Source organism: Ischnura elegans, chromosome 4 (genome assembly GCF_921293095.1).
Source record: "Ischnura elegans chromosome 4, ioIscEleg1.1, whole genome shotgun sequence".
Lineage (NCBI taxonomy): Eukaryota > Metazoa > Arthropoda > Insecta > Odonata > Coenagrionidae > Ischnura > Ischnura elegans.
In genome coordinates, this window is record NC_060249.1 from 123871221 (window position 1) to 123889823 (window position 18603).

The 18603-nt window shown below is 41.2% G+C and overlaps 1 protein-coding gene across 5 annotated transcripts in view; it reads left to right on the top strand.

The window, feature by feature from the left end:
* Positions 1–12302: 12302 nt before the first annotated feature.
* Positions 12303–18603, top strand: part of LOC124158011 (inaD-like protein) — a 211335-nt gene continuing 205034 nt past the window's right edge. For all 5 annotated transcript variants that reach the window (XM_046533155.1, XM_046533158.1, XM_046533157.1 and 2 more), the window contains exons 1-2: positions 12303–12377; positions 13598–13838. The gene's annotated coding sequence lies outside the window, so the exon portion shown is untranslated. The remainder of the gene's footprint in view (positions 12378–13597; positions 13839–18603) is intronic.

Sequence of the window (18603 nt, forward strand, 5' to 3'; positions counted from 1 at the left end):
TCTCCGGAACTCGGTCTCCGACACAATGTCGTACTCTCTCTCTCTCTAGCCTGCTGAAATAGCCAGATTTGCTCTCGGAAGACTCATTAGTGCTTAATTCTTGTTTATATTCGAGGTCTTTCAGTGGCGTAGTTGTTCTCACCCACTTCGCGTACCTACTTTTGAAAGTGATGTTCTATAATTAATCTGAGATTTAGGCCATATAATTTCTGACGATACTATCATATTTGCCATTCGAGGTGAATCTAGTTTGGTTTGCGTATTTTAAGAACTTACCATAAGTCACTAATGCCTGGGTTGAATGGTCCTGTCGCTTTGAGGAAAGATACACTTTCATTATCGGTTATTTAGAATCGATAAAATTAGAAAAAATGGAATTTAATGACTCTCTTTGGATTCCAGATCTTTGACACTTCAGCTGTATCGTGAATATTTCGCTTTTATAGGGTAAGACTTTAATCACTGTTGTGGGATGTTTATCTCAAACGCGTAACTCATAAGATCGCCTGCAGCCTTATCATTCTCTGCATAAATATGCTTTGAATTCCAATCTCATCGTTTCATGGTTTCCTTTTAATTTAGCTTTTATTGGGTGATCATTGTCGCTGAACGAGTCGCTCCAAAGCGTACCTCACACAATCCACCGTAGCCTTAGCATTCTTTGCATAAATATGCTCTTATGTGGGATATCCTGAAAATTACGATTTTTTACCTAGGAAACTGAATTACTAGCGAATGAAGAAACAAGATATTTATTATTAAAAGTCATGTCTTAATAATTTATTTGTTCTTTGTGACGATGAATGATTTTCTGTCAAAGAGTTATTTCATTATGGGGTCCTTGTCTAATGGACTGTTGACCGTGTCATAATCTTAAGGAAGTCGTGAATCAATCTGCACGAATCACGTAAAGTTCCCGCTGCATCTCGCAAAATGACTCAAATGTTGAGGGAACGCTAAAGGTAGTTTTTGAATACTTGTGTAGAAATGTTAGAGACGAAGATGGTGACATTCTCGGGAGAGAGTGAGGAAAGGTCAATGAGGGCGAGGAAGGATTTGTTTGTGGAAGGATTTGAGGCTGAGAGAAGGTTAAAAAGAATGCTAAGGCTGCAGTCTATTGTATGGGGTACACGTTTCAGCTACTTGACCAACGACAGTGACTAAATTAATTCTTGAAAACGTTCATGGCGAAACAAAAACCAAGTACTGTTCCAAAAACTTTTTTTATTTGCTGTCGACTAGTTTCAAGTCTGTAGCGTCATTATCAAGACAAACTGTTTGTCTTTATCATCTACAGCGTCATTATGAAGACAAACTGTTTGTCTTGATAATGACGCTACAGACTTGAAACTAGTCGACAGCAAATAAAAAAAGTGTGTGGAATAGTATTTGGTTTTTGTTTCACCATGAATATTTCATCGTTCCACCAAGTAACGCCCAAATCAGTTGATTTTATATTTAAAAATGTCATTCTTTCCTCAAACTGTTGAGGAAAGCAACGGTTTCTCTATTAATTAAATTAATGGCTTCAATCACTTGGATGAATGTTTTTATTTCTCCATTGCTCTAGCCTTGCATGGTTCCTTTTCTGCCTTCAGCTTCCTCCTCGCCGTATCCTTCTTCAATAGCCCGAAGTTCATTATCGCTCGGTCTACTTTCAGGGACGCAACCTTCAAAATGAAAATCAGCAATGCGCAGCTTACGACAGTGAAAAAATTATTAATCGCGACTTTGGTTTCGATGACATGTTATTATCATAGAAACCCGTGGCGGAAGTTATTGTGTTTTTTTTATTTTGGCACCTAGCGCATCATTTACTTTAATTTTACGTTCCGCTATCACGCTGTGTCCCCGGAACTTACCGAGTTTATTCTTACCCTTCAATTTTTATCCTGAATCATGATTCCTGCGTAAGAAATCATATATGATGAAATGCATGCGTGCGAGATGTGGAATTTTTTTTACGAACCACGGGGTTGAATACCAGCTGGATATGTCGTGAAGGTGGTGGGTCAATTGTGATAGGAACCTGGGATTGTTCCCAGTATACTCGAGTACTGTAGGTATTCGTGTACCCACATGGTAGCTGAGTAATCAGACAAACACTCAAGCACTCACCTGGCGGTACGCAGGCATGTTCATGAGTATATAAGTATTATTTCTTTACGAATTTCATAAATTTCCCACAAATATTCGCTCCATCCCCCTACAATTACTATCTCATTGGCGATACTTGCGTTGTTCTTTTACCATGTGGTGGCCCTTGAAGCGTATGAAGGAATCATCATTCGTCTTTGAATGTCATGAGTTAACTCGTACAAATTGCGTTTTCAGTCAATGTAAACTGCGGTATACCATTTATAATGGTACCAGTGAAAAATGAATGAATGCAGTGACCCTGAATGCAGTAAAAATGAATCTTTAGTCTTTTGAAGTTGTCAAATCATTTATGAGGATATATAGATAGGAATCAGTGAGTCATAGGTGCAAATGAAGGCAGTAGCGAGTAGGGGAGGTAAAGGGACTCAAACATCCTCCCGCCCTCGATTTTTTGGGAGATTTGGACGTAGCCTTAGGTGATACCCCTTCCCGAAATACATTCCACCTCAAAGTGAATTGCCCCTTGAATTTTTTTCTGCCAACGGCCTCGTTGCAAATACTCGATTCGCACGTTCATACGGAATGAGTAAAGAATCCTTTTCTCTTCCTGACCCTATGCCATCAATCCCTCTGTTGATATTATCTGTATTATTCCATTCCCGCCGTCCTTAGCGAACGCTCGAACTCTTCCATGTCTCTAGAAGTTCTCTCATGATCCACCTTTTTTTAGTATGTCTTCAGCGAAAAATACAATGGAAAAAATAAAAATTTCAAAAAAAAAAACAATAAAATTAAAGTGAAAATCATGCTTAAATTCTATTTTCAAACTTATTAAGCGGCGAAATAATTTACAAAAGCCGTCTTAATCGTAATAAACCAACAACCCTAAGATTGGTTTGACACGCAGCTCTCCATTCCTCTCTCCTATCCGCTAGCCTTACACAGGTGACATATTTATTCTCTTTTACATCCTTAATAGCCGTTTACGCAACTCATTCGGAGCCGTCCCTTGCCCTTCTTCCCCTCCACCTGTCCTTCTACAATTGTTTTCACCAGACCATGACGCCCCATAATGTGGCCAACTAAGTTGTCCGGCTTTCTGACTAAGGTTTTTGAAGACTTCTCTTTTCTCCCATTCTTCTTAGAACGTCCTCATTACTTACTCGGTCGATCTATTTAATCTTCATCATTTTTCAGTAGCCCGCCTTTTCGAATGCTACACCTCTTGACTTCTCTGCACCTGTCGACGACCAAACCTCTCTCTCATTGAGAAACAGTCTCCATATGTAGCATGTGATGAATTGTTTCTTCACTACAATACTTAGGTATATTGTCAGCTATAAGTTTATACTTCCTTTTGTAGGTAGATAGATTAGATTCTTATATTTATTTATTTATTGCTTCTCCTCTTCAATTTTATCTTCATGATTCTTCGTTAGAACCACGTTTCGAATGTAAAAATAGGCAATGAAAATCCCCCACGCACCAGGTGCCCACAAAATTGGTCTTCTTAAAACCTTCGGCTCAGACTGTTGTGGATTTCTTCCCAAGCTCCTCGGTCCCATCGTCCTTTTCACTTCCCAGCAAACTCGATGTTTTTTTTAGGAGTAAGTTTTTTTTAGCCCTTAAAATCAATGGACGTGGGGGTGCAGTCGTGGTCTCTCCTCATCTGTATTCTCGGCGCCCCGAGCGACGCACGCTCTCGCAGTGGTCGGCTCATCTCGTACTCGAGTTGTCGTCTTTGCCGACAGAGGGTGGGGTGGAGGGGGGGGGGGTGGTTGGGTGGGTGGGAGGCGGACTCGGAAGTGGTATCGGAAATACGTAGTCTATCCGTGTGTGTAGATATCGGTCGTTTGTTTACATCGGCTTGATTCCATTTCCTATAAGGGAAGATATACAATGTGTTATCCCCAGTTATGTACAATTTCAATGCCTGTGAGAGTTTGTTTTTGGAAAAATGCATATCCTTGTCTTCACACCAAAAAGAGTGTAAAGCAAATATTGTTGTAAATAATTGATGAAAATATGTTATGAATAAACTTTTAATAAATAGCTAAACGCTACGAACTTACACTGTGAAGAGATAGTCATGGTATCACAACACGAACTATACGTATCTTTAAGTAATAGCATGATGGATTATTATTTTATGGTAGCCTTAAACAGGTTATCCTTCAAGGCTAACTAAAATTACTCTACTTTTGTAATTGACATGTATTTTTTCTATAGAGTGGTAAAACTTACTATTATTTGGCTAGTGTTCAATCACGTATAGAGTAAATGCGTTGATAGTGGGGAATAATGAATTGGAATCGAATTTAAACTGATGTCTCGTCGGTTTTTAAGGTCATGAATGGGTGTATATGTTAACGCATATGTAGTTCTTGGTCAACGGTTGGTGTTTTGGCTTGCTACGATGTGGGGCCAGGTTCAAATCACGGCGGTGGTGGAGCTCATTTCTAGTTGCCCCATCCCCGCTTGAGTGCTTCGCAGAAGGCTCTTCATGTTTTGTGCTCTGTCCCTCGTATGGGACTTCGAGTCGTGGTCCCCTGGGCGCCTCTCATCTACTTCTACGTATTACCTCGTGAGCCCCTTCAGTAGGTGCGCGGCAGGATTATTAGGAGACCAGGGGTTTACAAAAACGAAGAAAAAAAAGTTGTGCGTTGGTGTTATTTCACGACAGAGTTTCACATTAGCGTTATTGAGGTCCTTCATTATTCCGAGAAATAACGAATTCCTATGCCTATCCATAGGGAAAAATATATCTGACCCGGCAAGCGTTGTTTGCCTTATAAATGATTTCTAGTGAATATTTTAGTAGTCAAATAAAAAATAACGTACTTATTTTAAGTGTGTGTGGGTGTGTTATATGACTGACAGAGGAATGGCGCGCTGTGAACGATGATGACCTATGAAAATAAAAAAAAACACCAAATATTCACTTTTTCAGGCCCTAAACTTTAGTGAGTGAGAGAAAGCTTGTCAAACTTTTTTACGGCTATAACAAAGTATTTATTTCATGACTAAACTTAGATAGAAATGTCAATTAACATAAACAATTCCTACGGTCGCCAACGGGATAGTTAGACAAAATAGCTAAAATTACAGCATTTTTATGTATTGTTTTTCAAATTTCACCGTAAATCACGTGGAAAACGAAAATTGAATGCAAGATCAAGAATGTGCATTTCTTTTTCTTTCCAATGGTATGTATGTGTCGCAACTAACTGTGACCAATTTAAATATGCAAAAGAAAAATGGTCTTCAAGCATTAAAAACGAGCATGGCATGTATTTCTTATATCAATGATTCAGGGCCCAATCCAGGGCCTCATGGGCCCTACGGAATAATGAAAAATAATTTACGTCCTATTCTCAGACCTACTGAATGTACACACAAAATTTCATAGGAATCGGTCCAGCCGTTTGGGAGGAGTTTGGAAACAAAAAACTGTGACAGGAGAATTTTGTACATTAGAGATAGATTGTATCGCTTCCAAAGAACCAAGAAATTCTTTGAGTTTCCATGGTGATACTCTCCGAGTCGCTGTGATTGATATCCATTCTTAAGTAATCTAATCCTGGCTCGTAGCCACGTAGTCTCTCGTGGAGAGACCACAACTGCGGTACAAGTGTAAATACAGGCCACGTTCATGGCAGCAGTATTATTCCATGAAGGCGAGGAACGTGCTGGACCTCGAAACGTTGGAGAAAATAGACACTGTCACACTGCTGGAAACCCGAGAAAACCTTATTGAGTCTACCCATCGGGAAAGCATCAGATCTTCCTAATGTTTGGAATGTTAAATTTAGCGCTTGGAAGACGATTAATTAGTTACAGCCAGACTACAGCTTATTCTGCGAATATTACAATTGAAGATCCCAAGTCGGCCTGTAAATGTGTTGTCATCCACCGCGCATTTAAATGGGCTTACAAAAGTCGCCACTCGCGTCGCTGACGGACAAATTGATCCGCGTTTTACTGGGAAATGCGGTATAATTAGGGGTATCAACCGAAATGTTTACACATTATGATGTGATCTGTCAAATTTATAAAAGCTCAATGATATTCCTCGCATATACAAACATTGTACTGCAAAATATTGGATAAAAGTGGAGCGCATTACACTCATCACCACGCCGCGGACATTTCTGGGAACCGATTAAAATGCGACCGAAGTGGCAACAGAAATCAGCCTTCTTTGGGATGGAATCGGGCCTCATCATTTCCAATCAGTATTCGACATTTCGAGCACCATTGGAAATATCAAAAAAGGCGTAGCAACGTACGTGGCCTCCCCTTGTAAGTTGTAGGTCTCGCCTCCTGAAAAAATATCTGCCTACCGACGTAGTACTTGTATGTATATATAGATCGGCTTCTATTGATTTCCATCCCTTTGTGGTATGCGGACTCCCACGGGAGTGCGACCTGCCCGTGGCTTTACGTAAGGTGGTTGGATTGGGGGGGAAGTGGGGGTCCGCATGCACTCTTCAATCGGCCCGAGACCGTCCACTTGACCCATCATCCCGTGGGGACATGGCCTCTCTCCTTAGCCACCCGCCTTTGACCCACTCAGTCTGCCGCCCGAGTGGACCCACTGCTGCACCGCCCGCCGCCGCCTGGCATTCAGCCGATTCCAGACCCGGCAGTACGTGTTAAAGGTGCTGTGGGAAGACTATGCGGACTCCAATGAAAGGAGAGGGAGTATGTCCTAACAGGGGCGCAACTAGGAATTAAGGCTAGGGGGGGGGGGAGGGGGGGTTTAGGCACAACTAATACTGGGCGGTCTGGGGGTATTGCATCCCCGCCTGGGTAAGCGGGAGGTGCGGAGGCCTTCCGCCGGAAAAAATTAAGATAAATGGTTCAAAATGGTGATTTTTACGGTCTTTTGAGGGATATTTTACATTAATACTCACACTATTCTATAAGCAATATTAATCCAAATAAGTAAAATAGATTTAACTTTAAATTTCTGTGAGCTCTGGGGGGGGGGGGGTTATCCCCCCAAACCCCCCCCTCGCTGCGCCACTGTGTCCTAATGCCTGAATCACCCGATCATTTTGTCCATCCCTCGGAATGATGGGTAGCTCCGGCGACAGATTTTCCGGGAACAAAAGAGTGAGGCACGGGGGCACGTGCCCCCCCTCAGACCCTTAAAAAATATGCAAGATTTTTAATACGGTTCCATTATCATTGCGTTTGTTTTGTATTACAGGGTATCCTTGTGCCCCCCCAGAATAAAATTCTGGATACGGCCTTGCGTGTGCCCCTCCTCCCCCCCGAAAGAAATCCTGGATCCGCCCCTGGCTCTACCCATAATAATAGGATAGTTTGAATAGGATAGTTTCCTTCATCAAAGAAAACGAAAGGCATTGATTTCGATTCTTTATCCACCATTAGTGTACTCATAATATACAAATTATTTAGTTTTAGAAATCCCAGTTTAGACGAATTTTAATGGTCTATTTTAACCTCTTTTGAAAAAGGCCAGATTGGCGCCCATGCGATGCCAGTCCACGTGACGTCACAGGGACCTAGATTCTATACAAGTTGTCAGGAGTTTTACATCGTCTGAGAATGCCAATGCATTCATGTGGCACAGAGCTCAGGGAAATATCTCCACTTTGAGACCGAGCGTCATCTATTGATGACGACAGACTTCGCTCGGAAAAATTTTCGGATCTGGGCAAAGTTAAAATTTTTACCTTCGGTCTGAAAGTGTTAATAATCGCCTATTAAAATTACCTATGGTTGGAAAGTTTCCTTCGTTTGATAGGGTAATAATAATCCTTATTTAAGCCATGCGCTTCCTGCTAGCAGGGTACTCAGCTACCTGCTAGCAGCCTGCAACGTATCGGCGCTCATAGCCTCGCACCAAGGTGGCCTCACCCGGCGGAAGACGGAACCAGAATGACGTCACACGGGCTTTTCCCAGCATTCATACTTATCCGTCGCGTTTTCGCGCGCTTGAAAATTTTCATTTTTCATTTAATCGCGAAAAATGGATATCATCATTTAACAATCTAAAGTCGTCAAATACGTACTCCAGGAGTAATAATCTTTCGATTTAGGCAATAAAAAAATAAAAGGAAACCACCCTATTGATGATTAAGAGTACGCATCACTCCAACTCGACTCCTCGTCGTCTATTTCCCCGTGAAATTCGGATCGCTAGCGTCGCGAGTGGTGAATTTTTCAATTACCATTTAAATTCGCGGTGGGTGATTTCTGGGTACGCCCTCGATTTATGAATTAATGTTGCACTCGTTTCGTGATGGAGGCGATATATGTTCGCCGGCCTCGGTGGCGGTGGGGTCAACGTCCTCGCCTGCCAAAACGTAAGCCGCGGGTTAAAATCCCGCCTGGGTAGGTGGTCCCTATCCAGGGCATGGATGTTTGTGATAGTCTATTGTTAATACCTCCGTTGTAAAGGCCTCTATGTGCTGTTTACGGGGAAGTTGAAAATAAATAAGTGTGCACAGCACCACTGTTGTTAAATGGAGATAGAAAGACCCTTGGGTTACCGATCACGTATTTGTGAATAAATTGCGTACTTGTTTCGTGATGGAGGTGATGTATGCAATGCACAGCTGGTGCTAAATGTAGATAAAGTCCTTTGGGTTAAGTATTTGTGAATTAATTTTGTACTTGTTTCGTGATAGAGGAAGCAAAGTTGGCTAGAGAGATGATGTCCGATATTCGTGTGCTGAATTGTTAGCGTCATATAAAAAATTATTACATTCTCGCATTTGGAGTGGGGGAATATCCCCTCACTTCCGCTTTGCGCATGGAAGATGAAGTGTAAGAAGAGTTGCGCCTGACAGTGAGAGGGCAGCAGCGTCGCGTCGTTTGCAGGTGCTCGAAACTGTCAACTTTTGGAAATCCGAGTAAAGGGTGACTTAGGACTGTATTCGCAATAGTTTCCTCCGGGTTATCCAACCGTTATGAGGCCTTCTTCATGGAATACCTAGCTAACACGACCCAGCGAGTAGCCTAAGCTGACACCAAGCCTTGTGAGAAGTAAATTTCTTAATGCACTGTTGAGAAAAGGGAGAAATACTTCCCATTAAAGCGTGTGTTTGTTACCCAGCAGCGTCGTAAGACGTTTAGCTGAGACACCTTGACGTGAGATGTTGACACAAGATGATACTCGAGTCGTCTCCAGCGTTCCAACTTTCGTCGTAGCTAGTGGGTAGATACAGGGGTCGAGTTTCTGCTTTTGTCAAGCTGAGATTCATGTAACTTTCAATTGCTCTCCCGTAGACGCATGAGAATGCCTCCGAGATTCTCTGAAGTCACGTGAGTGAACTCACGCAAAATTCATTTTATCCACCCTTGAGCTCCAATTCAAGGAATTTTATTCCCCCCTTTCCTTTGGACGAGTCCATTGTAGTGGACGAATTGTTGCTTTGTCTTTAATGGGGCGCTATGCTCCAGCGCATTTTTAGTGTTTAGCTCCGTGTGCAAATCGTCACGTATTCGGAGTGCATAAATTCTGACTGTGGATAATAGCAGTTGTTTATTATTTACACCAGCGTAGTAACGCTGCATGGGCTTCGTACAGCGCCTCCTCGCAAAACACGTCGTCTCATTCGACTGGGTAGCTTACTTTATGCGAATATGCGCATTCGACTCCTTCGTATTTATCGCTGAGAAACGGTGAGCTTCGCGGAACTATCACTGCAGTGAACTCGTATGCAATGCCGTAGCTAGGAATAGGGGGGGGGGGGGGGTAGTCCAAAACCGGGGGGTGGGGGGGAATTTTTTGAAAACCAGGGTACTAATTGTAAGTAGAGGGTATTAAATAATTTTTTTTTACACTTTTCATGATCGAAGAAACTTCCTTTGCCAAAGAAATCATTTGTAGATTCATCATTTTTCAATATTTGGTTTTCTTTTTTGATGCGAAGTAAGTGTTATATGAGAGGGGGGGGACCGGACACCCCCTTCGCTACGTCACTGCTCTCATGGAACATATTTTCTCTCCTGTTTAGAGCTCCTATTTTTGAGTACCCTGCCCAAAATCGGGTTATTGCGTTGCCTCACGTAGAGTGACAGAATATAAGTGCCTAATCCATTGATAGCGGCACTCGCAAGTCAACCAGCCCCAATTGCTTGGAGTCAGTGACGTCTTGAAGGAGGGTGAAGCGGTGAGGTACTATTAACCCATTACCACCCAACGTTGCTCCTAAGTAACGTTAAAAATGTATGCAATTTCTGCTCTCTTCAGGAAAGATTTAAACTAGGTGTTCTTTTGTGCTGTAAAATTTAATGGCGAAATATATGTAGCTGCCTCAGTAATTATGATGGAGTCCAAAATTTTCGCATTTGTAAAATGCGAAGTCTTTGAAATTTAATTTCTCCCAGGAGCAACTCTGGGTTACAAAGGGTTATGCGGTGGAATGTAGAAAATTTTGATTTTTTCCCTATTTATCACTATTATTACTAGCTTGAATTCATGGATTTAATTGCAATTTTTGGACGAATGGACCATCAAGTTCACTCATTGCGATGAGGCGAAGCTGTATTGGACGGAAAGGAAAACGGAAATTGTCTACGCCATCCTGGTAGGGAAGAGAACTCTGAATGTTCGAAATTTGCATGCCTTCTTCTCAGGCTGAGGTGAGCTCTACCCTCACCTGTCAAAACCAACCTTCTAGTTGCATGTTGGCCCATTGGCAAAAGCATTGGGCTACTGATTGAACAGTTCAAGGTTCAAATCCCGGTTGAAGCCTCTCTCCATCCCAAAATGGAAACCCTTGAAGTGGGGATTGGCTCAGAAGAAGGAACTGCCCCCCTACTCTGAAAGTTTGACGTTTGCATGCCTTTGGTTTAGTGCAGAGTGAGTTCTACCTACACTTATCTGTACCAAACTTTGTGTTGAATACTGAGTGAGATAGTGACGATCAATTTGCGACACATTGCTTGCGCAATTAAGAACATATATACATTTCATAGTGACATGGGAAACATCATCTTTGGGCTCCACTATATTTACAGGTTTGACAGAAATAATAAAATAAGAGAGATATATTTTTCTGGATGAAAAGGTGTAGGTATTCATTTTTCCTGTGAACAATGGAGGTACGAAGTACTTCACTTAATGCGTGGAACTTGGACAGTCAAATTTCTTACAATTCTAACCTTTATATTTTGGTATTCTCCTTCTGGTTAACAGCTTGTATCCTAAAATCTCCCGCCACGTACCATTTTAGGCAGTAGCATAACTAGGAATGTTCTTTGGGGGGGGGGAGGGGAAGAGGAGTCTGGGGAGGGGTGAGGAGTCAGGGGGGCGACCTCCCCCCCCAGGCAATGAGGGGTCCTGAAAAATGTTTGTAAAAAGACATGCCTGGAAAGAAATTTTACATAATATTGTCACTTTAAGCAGATGCAGTTATTATATGCCAAAACTAGACAATAGTTTTAAATAATTTTTTTATCACTTTGAGGCTTTTGGGGGGGGATCTATTCTCCCCATAGTTACGCCACTCAGGGGCACAGCTAGGAATTAAGGCTGGGGGGTTTAGGTGCAACTAATACCGGGATGTGTGTGGGTATGGAATACCCACCAGGAGAAGCGGTAGGTGCGAGATTAGTAAATTTCGGAATTTTAAGATAAGTGGTTCAAAATGGTGAGTTTTACGGCTTTTTGAGGGACAATTTATTAAATCTCACACTATTCTATTAATAATATCAATCCAATTAAGTAAAATGGATTAAACTTAAAAATTTCTCTGAGCTCTGGAGGGGGTTTTGTCCTCCAAAACCTCCCCCTCGCTGCGCCACTGACGCCACTGTTTTGAGGTGCCTTTTGGGATAGTTTGTTGATGTGGAGGTAGAACTCTGACTTGGTTACTCAACCTTCCTATCACACGAAGAGAGGCGAAGTTAAAAATGTTGTTTTTCTCTCTTTCACCAGCCGATCGTCCGACCGCCCTCGACCTCCGAGAGGATCCTCAGTCCGGATGATGACGAAATATTGTCTGTGAGTGAGGAAGAACCAGAGGAAGAAGAGGAAGAGGAGGAAGAAGAGGAGGAGGAAGAAGAATTAGAGGAGGAGGAAGAGGAAGACGAAGAGGAGGAGGAGGAGGAAGTAGCAGCGGAAGAGGAGGAAGGAGGGGAAAAAGAGGTTGTTGAAGGTGGAGGGGAGGCGGAGAAGGGAGGGGAGAAGGGGGGGGAGGTGGGTGGGGGAGGTGGGGAAGAGGAGGACGAGACGTCACGACTCCCAGCCAATCTCGAGCTGGAAATCAAGATCCGAAAGGGAGCTGATCCACTGGGTGAGTGCCTGCGAGCAAATGAATGGACCGCGACATTGTGTGCTCTTCAGCACTGCATTGGCACCGCATTTGAATTTGTAGCATTTGATATTCACTCCCGATTGTAGTCCTTGCCTAATTTTAATTGTCCTAATTTTATTGAGTCATTGAGTGTTACAATGTTTTATGTTAAAAAAGTTCTTGGAGTGTAGGTCAACGTATGTTAAACAAAAAAGTTTTAGCCAATGTTTCTGTTTATTTTAAACTATCATCAGGGATATGAAACAAAAAACATAAGAACAATATAAAATACAATGATAACAAAGATTTACAATATTTTTACATAAGTGTTACGATAGGTTGCGATAAATGTTAAAAACCTTTTTTGGTTAACATACGTTGACCTACACTTCAAGAACTTTTTTAAATTGAATTAGACGAGGTCAAGATAAGGAAAAAAAGTATAATAATGATTTTACAAAAATCTAAGGATAAATTCTTGGACCATTCTTCTCATTGGATCAACCAAATATTTCCGTACAAACAGCAAAGTCGGTTTGGATGGTGGTTGCTTTCATCGCCTGAATGATAGCTTCAGAATTATCCATCTTTTCCTTTCTGCATCTTTCCTTACCCCCGGAGGAATTGTTAGGCTCCTGTTGGTGGCACCTCCGCCTCCCTTTATCCTTCCTCTGTCCTCCCCCCCCCCTTGATGTCCAGATGGAACAGTCTCTAATGTATGTGCGTGGCCGAGAGAGTATATCACACCCAGGGTTCTCTTACTGCAGTTTAAATGGAAATATTTGAAATATTTATTGTTTTTTTTTCAAGTTTTATTTAACATGTATAGTAAAAATGTGCTTTAATTAATTTTAATCATGAATATTTTTAAGAATCCTGAAATTAATACAATCAATAACTTTAGCCTTCTCTTTTTCATATTTTCTTTCATCTATGCTCGAATTATTATTGAAATCCTTTACTCATGCATTTCTTCTTGCAGCGTATTCAGGTATATGAATCATGATAAGAATATTTTATAGAAGAATTCAGTAATCATTCAATCTTAAAAATTTGAAGTAATTATTGAATAAGTTTGCATCAATCCAAATCCAATGCAAAGTATGGAATTTTGTGGCTTTATTTTACTTATCTTGCATTTGGATTGACTCCGTTTAAATCAAATCGGACAATGCATTTTGGGCACATGTAGTAGTATTTACAACCTTTTTCTTTTCCAGGGCTGGTGTTGGAAGCAGGGGCGGTGGGGGTTGAGGGAGGCCCCCAGCCATTGGGGGCCTGGGTGTCTCGCCATGGGGCCCTCGTGAAGGATGTGACGGCCGGGGGTGCTGTTGCCCGCGACGGTCGCATCGCCCCCGGCGACCTTGTGCTCTCTGTCAACCATGAGAGCTTACGGCGCGTGGGCAGTGCTCAAGCCAAGACCATCCTGCACCGTGCGCAGCTCCTCTCCACGGATATTACGTGAGTATTTAATGGACAACTGGAGAGATTGTGGAATGAAATACAGTAGACTCCGTTTCATGGGTCCAGTGGTTACTTGGGGCAGCCGCTTAATTGGGGCAGATCTTGAAGAACAGAACCCAACAGAGGAATATCCCAGTGTATTCTCCGCTTCATTGGGACAGCATGCCGCTTTATTGGGCCATGAGTCGGCGACATAGACTCTATACTCGTGACGAAATTCAAATTTTTTGGTTTCTGAATACTATTTTTTTTATATTTTCCTCCTTTAATTTAATCTTATTTTTCACAAATGTTCCTATTCTTGCCCTATTTTGAAAGCTCTTCCGCAAGAGGATAGGACTTTTCTTTAATAGGACTTAGTAAAAGACATTCATTCAACGTCGCCCGAGGCTGTGAAAAATATTTTTAACTAAATTGTTATAATTCTTAAAAATCATAATAAATTAACTATTAACTAAAAATTAAAATCCTGTGCATTGCACAGGATTTTAATTTTTTTGCCATACGTATTATTTTTGATATAAGTTGTTGTTCGAAGTTGGAATGAAAGGTCTGAGATTGGCATCATTCTGGAAAATGAATCATCCTTTCAAAAGAGCCACTGTGTCGAGAGGAATATCTCTGCTGTCTTTCTATTTAAGTTCGACGGTAAATATGGAATGAATATGCAATCATTTTGCTTTAATCGGAAGAAAGAATTTAGTTTTAGTCTAGTGGTTGATTCTTTCAGTGCTCACTTTTTACTGTTAGAGTCATTGTGCACTTGAAAATTTTCCCCGGGATGAAGGAAGCCCTAAGAGTTCTAACTCCCATACTCCCGTCTAATCTGATAAATGTCATCTCTCCTCTGACATTACTTGAGCCTCCAGCAGCTAGCATCACTCTTTGGGCTTCTTCTTGGCCAAAATAATCATTTCTATTCTTGAGTCTCTCATTGAATGTTGATGTTATCCTTTATTTGGGACCTTGGAAATAGCAAAATTGCTCATTTGCCTTAATATAATAGGATAGAAATCACAAGTCTAGTGGAAATGCATGCAAAAAGGGCTCTGCTCAAATTATCTTTCATAATATTCATAATTCACCTTTTTGTTGTTGATAAATTAAATTGATTTGTTGGCATGAATTTTAGTGATGTATGGTTTTCATTAAAAAAATATCAGAAATAATGTGAAGCATGGAGCAGAAAAATTTCAGAAGCTTTTCTGATGTGGCTGTTTTGCTAGAGTATGGCAAAATAATTTTTTTTTATGATTTTAATTTTTGTGATTTATGTAGGTAATTCATTTGTGGTTTCTTAGGCTCTGATAGATAGTTTTCTTTACGTGCTCATCGAAGTGAAATATTCAATGATTTAGTGCTGAGAAAAATGTTTTTTTTTCAAGATTTTTAAATACTAGTTCATAGTCATCAAAGTCATATTCATATCTATTTGTTGCTTCCTTTGAAGGCTGTTGATGTAAAAAAAATAGCAATCGACAAAATATTTTGTTCCTTGATCTCATTTATGTGTTGCTGTCAATGGAGTTCTAATGCCATAGCCGGAAAATGTGTCGGCAACGTTTCTCTTGAGTTGGTACCCCCCTATATTTTTCAGTGGTTTTTAACCACTTGAACCCATTATTCCCTTTTGCTTTTGATGAAATTCAGACTTATAGAGTTGGGAGTTTGGCTCTGTATCATGGAGTTCCTCATAATTTTCTTATCCTTGTTGTCTAGCCCTCTTGATGTTGTGACACAAGAAAATAATGATCCTTTGGTTTTGGTACACTGAGCTATGATTCCATAGTGTTGTACTCCAAGAAATGTTCTCTAGCCTCTTGTCACTGTGGTCGAATTCTCTCCCTAGAATTGCTGGTGCCATATTTTCAAGGGTACTTCTCCATTGGACATAGAGTTGGGGAAAACTTACGAATGTTGTTGATTAATTCCGTGGTATGATTTCAATTCCACTCTCCCATTTTTTGGCCTTCTCTGTTTCTGCCCACCACACAAAAAGGGTAAAGCCATCATTTCTCTGTCACTATTCCTCTTCCTGCCTCTCATTGCTCCACCCTATAATCCCCACAGCCCGACAGCTAACAGGATCAGTGTGACAGGAGATCCCTTCCCCCTCCCTCACACCACTGGGGTTGCCCTGTTTTCTCCACTTTGCTCTCTCTCTCCCTACGTATTTGGGGAAGGGGGGGAGGTAGACAGTTCCCCCCTCTGGCAGTCCCCTCCCTCTCCCTCCTCGCCCCAACTCCTCCCTGCTAGTGGCTGACGTGAGAGAGGGAAAGAAAATTATTTTTCCCCATTTCCCTCCCGCCATAACTTTGCCGTCTCCCCACCCTGCCCTCCCCTCTACTTCATAGTTTCTCAGTGGCTCCCTCCTTGTGTTGGCTTGTGGTGTGAGGAGGAGTCTCTCCTCCCCTCTCCGAACCCGTTTCCCCTCTGCTTCCTTTCTCCGCACGTCATTAGCAGTCGTTACCTCAGTGGTGTGTGGGTGCCCTTACTGTGTCTGATGGTGTCTCTCCTCTTGTGTGTTCGTCTCCCTCCATCCGTCGCTACGTGCATATCTCCAGGAGTACTGCTCCTCCCCTCAAATTGTGCGTTTTTGTGTGTGTTTGTGATCGCTGGTTGACCCTTGTTTAGGGATGGTTTCTTTTTTTTCCTTTTAAATTGTGAGTTTTGTGTTGTGTCCTACGCACATGTCTCGGGAGTTAACGCCTCCTAGTGATGGATTGTGCTGCATTCTGCCACTGGAAGTGCTTGTGATTTCAATCCTTTTCTGCTCAGTGGAGTGAGTTCCTGTTCACCAGGTAGCTGAATGATTTTTCTTTTCTTTCTTGGTTGACATAGGCAAATTTTAAAATTTCATTTGAATGCCTTATGAATTTGAAAAGGTAATGTGCTGCAGTTTCATTGAAGCTCACTGAATGTAGTGGATGTTACTTAAGTAGAGCCATGCATTTGGAAGTGGTGTTTGAAAGTTGGGAAATTAACGGGACTTCATTTTGCTGCAGGAAACGAGGCCGAGTTGATTGATCCAATTTTTGTTAGCTTGCTTAGAAAAGCGACATTTAAGCCCTCCAAGTAAATGAGATCCCTCCTGTGTCAGGATGAACATGATTTCACTGGAACAGTGGTGTTATGACAGATTATCCATCTGTCAGTGATTATTGATCTTGATTATCCATCAGTCAGTCAACTTTATGTTGGTTATCTGTCCCATTAACCACTCCCCTATGCTCCCTTATCCTACCTTTACTCACTTAAAAAAAACTCGTTTTTCAATTAAATATGCCCAAAATATACAGAGAATACATTACGTAAAACATAGGTAAAAAATTGCTAAGGAATTGATCATGAATGGATTATTCATTCCTTTTATGCATGTATTACATATGTAAGCTCTTCTCTCCATTCAGACATGTAGTTGAGGCTCACTTAAATACAATAATTCAAGCTCATATCATATTAGAATCTCACGAAAATACATTTGAGTTCCATTAAACCTGCATATGGGGTGTTTTAGGATAATATTTTAAATTGTTACAAGCTCAATTATTATTTAGATGTGAGTTAGTACTCATTTGGAATGGGTTTCATAGTTTATTCAAAAATGTATTATTTTCAGATGAAATTTTAGTATAAGGACTATAGATTTTTTAGATTAACTTAAATTTTTTGGAAGAATCATTTGGAAGATTTTATTGTTGGTATTGTGCAAAACTCCGAACCAATAGCCTCAAATTGATCTTAAAATGGTGGAAAAGGCTCCTATTGGAGTATGAGTTGAGTGCTCTTACTATAATGAACCATCCATTAAAGACAGTGCAGTACCTTATTTTCCAATCTTCAAGTGCTTCTTAGCCATGGCACTTAATTTAAGTGGTTTTTTCTGAGAAACAGTCTGGTGACGAGAGGTCATGTTAGAAAAGGCTCAGAGAATATGAGTGCCCTAAGTAAAAGTCACTAATGTAAACTTTGAAGTGGTTGATGCTAATTTCCCTCGCTCATCGTCATCTCAGCATTGCATTTCTACAATTGGCCAATTATTCAAGAATTGGTCTGACTTCATTATATGCAGAGCAGGAAGTGGGTGGTGACATGAATGAGTTGGATATGAATACTGATTGGGTCAACCTAACTGCACTTGTTGGCCTGATATCACCCGTCAAACAAATCCGTAGCTAGTAGATGCGAAGTGACGCTTGGCTTTCCCAGCGGATTACTTTTTGAAATATTTCGTGTGCTCATAAGAGAGTTCTTGTTGTCCAACTTTTCAGCTCACGACTTGGGAATTGTCATTCCCTGATAACAGTGGCGAGTCTCAGTACCTATATTTGGAAGGCGGAAGTAGGTGGCTTCAAGCTTGAGCAGATAAAATTTAGAATAATATACAAGGATTGTCTATAAAATAAGGTTCCCATTGAATTTTTACTAATAAATTACAGTTACTTTGAATTAAATAATGCATTTTTGAACGCTTAGAATTTTTCTTATTTTTCGACTTAATCTAAGAATGCATTGAGAGCAACGAGTTACGTGGTGTATGGTGTTCCATCTTATTTATGCCTGCATTGTAGACCTTTTCTGCCCTGTTGCTAAGGTAGCTTCTCTAAGTAGCCAAGGTAAATTTCTTTTTTTTTTGTTCAGCACCTCCCTGATTCTGAAGTGCATCCCACCTAGGTGTTTCTTTTATTCAGGAAGGAGATACATTGATAGTAGTCACTTAGGGCAGTGTCTGGGCTGTAGGGCCGGTGTGTGACAATATCCC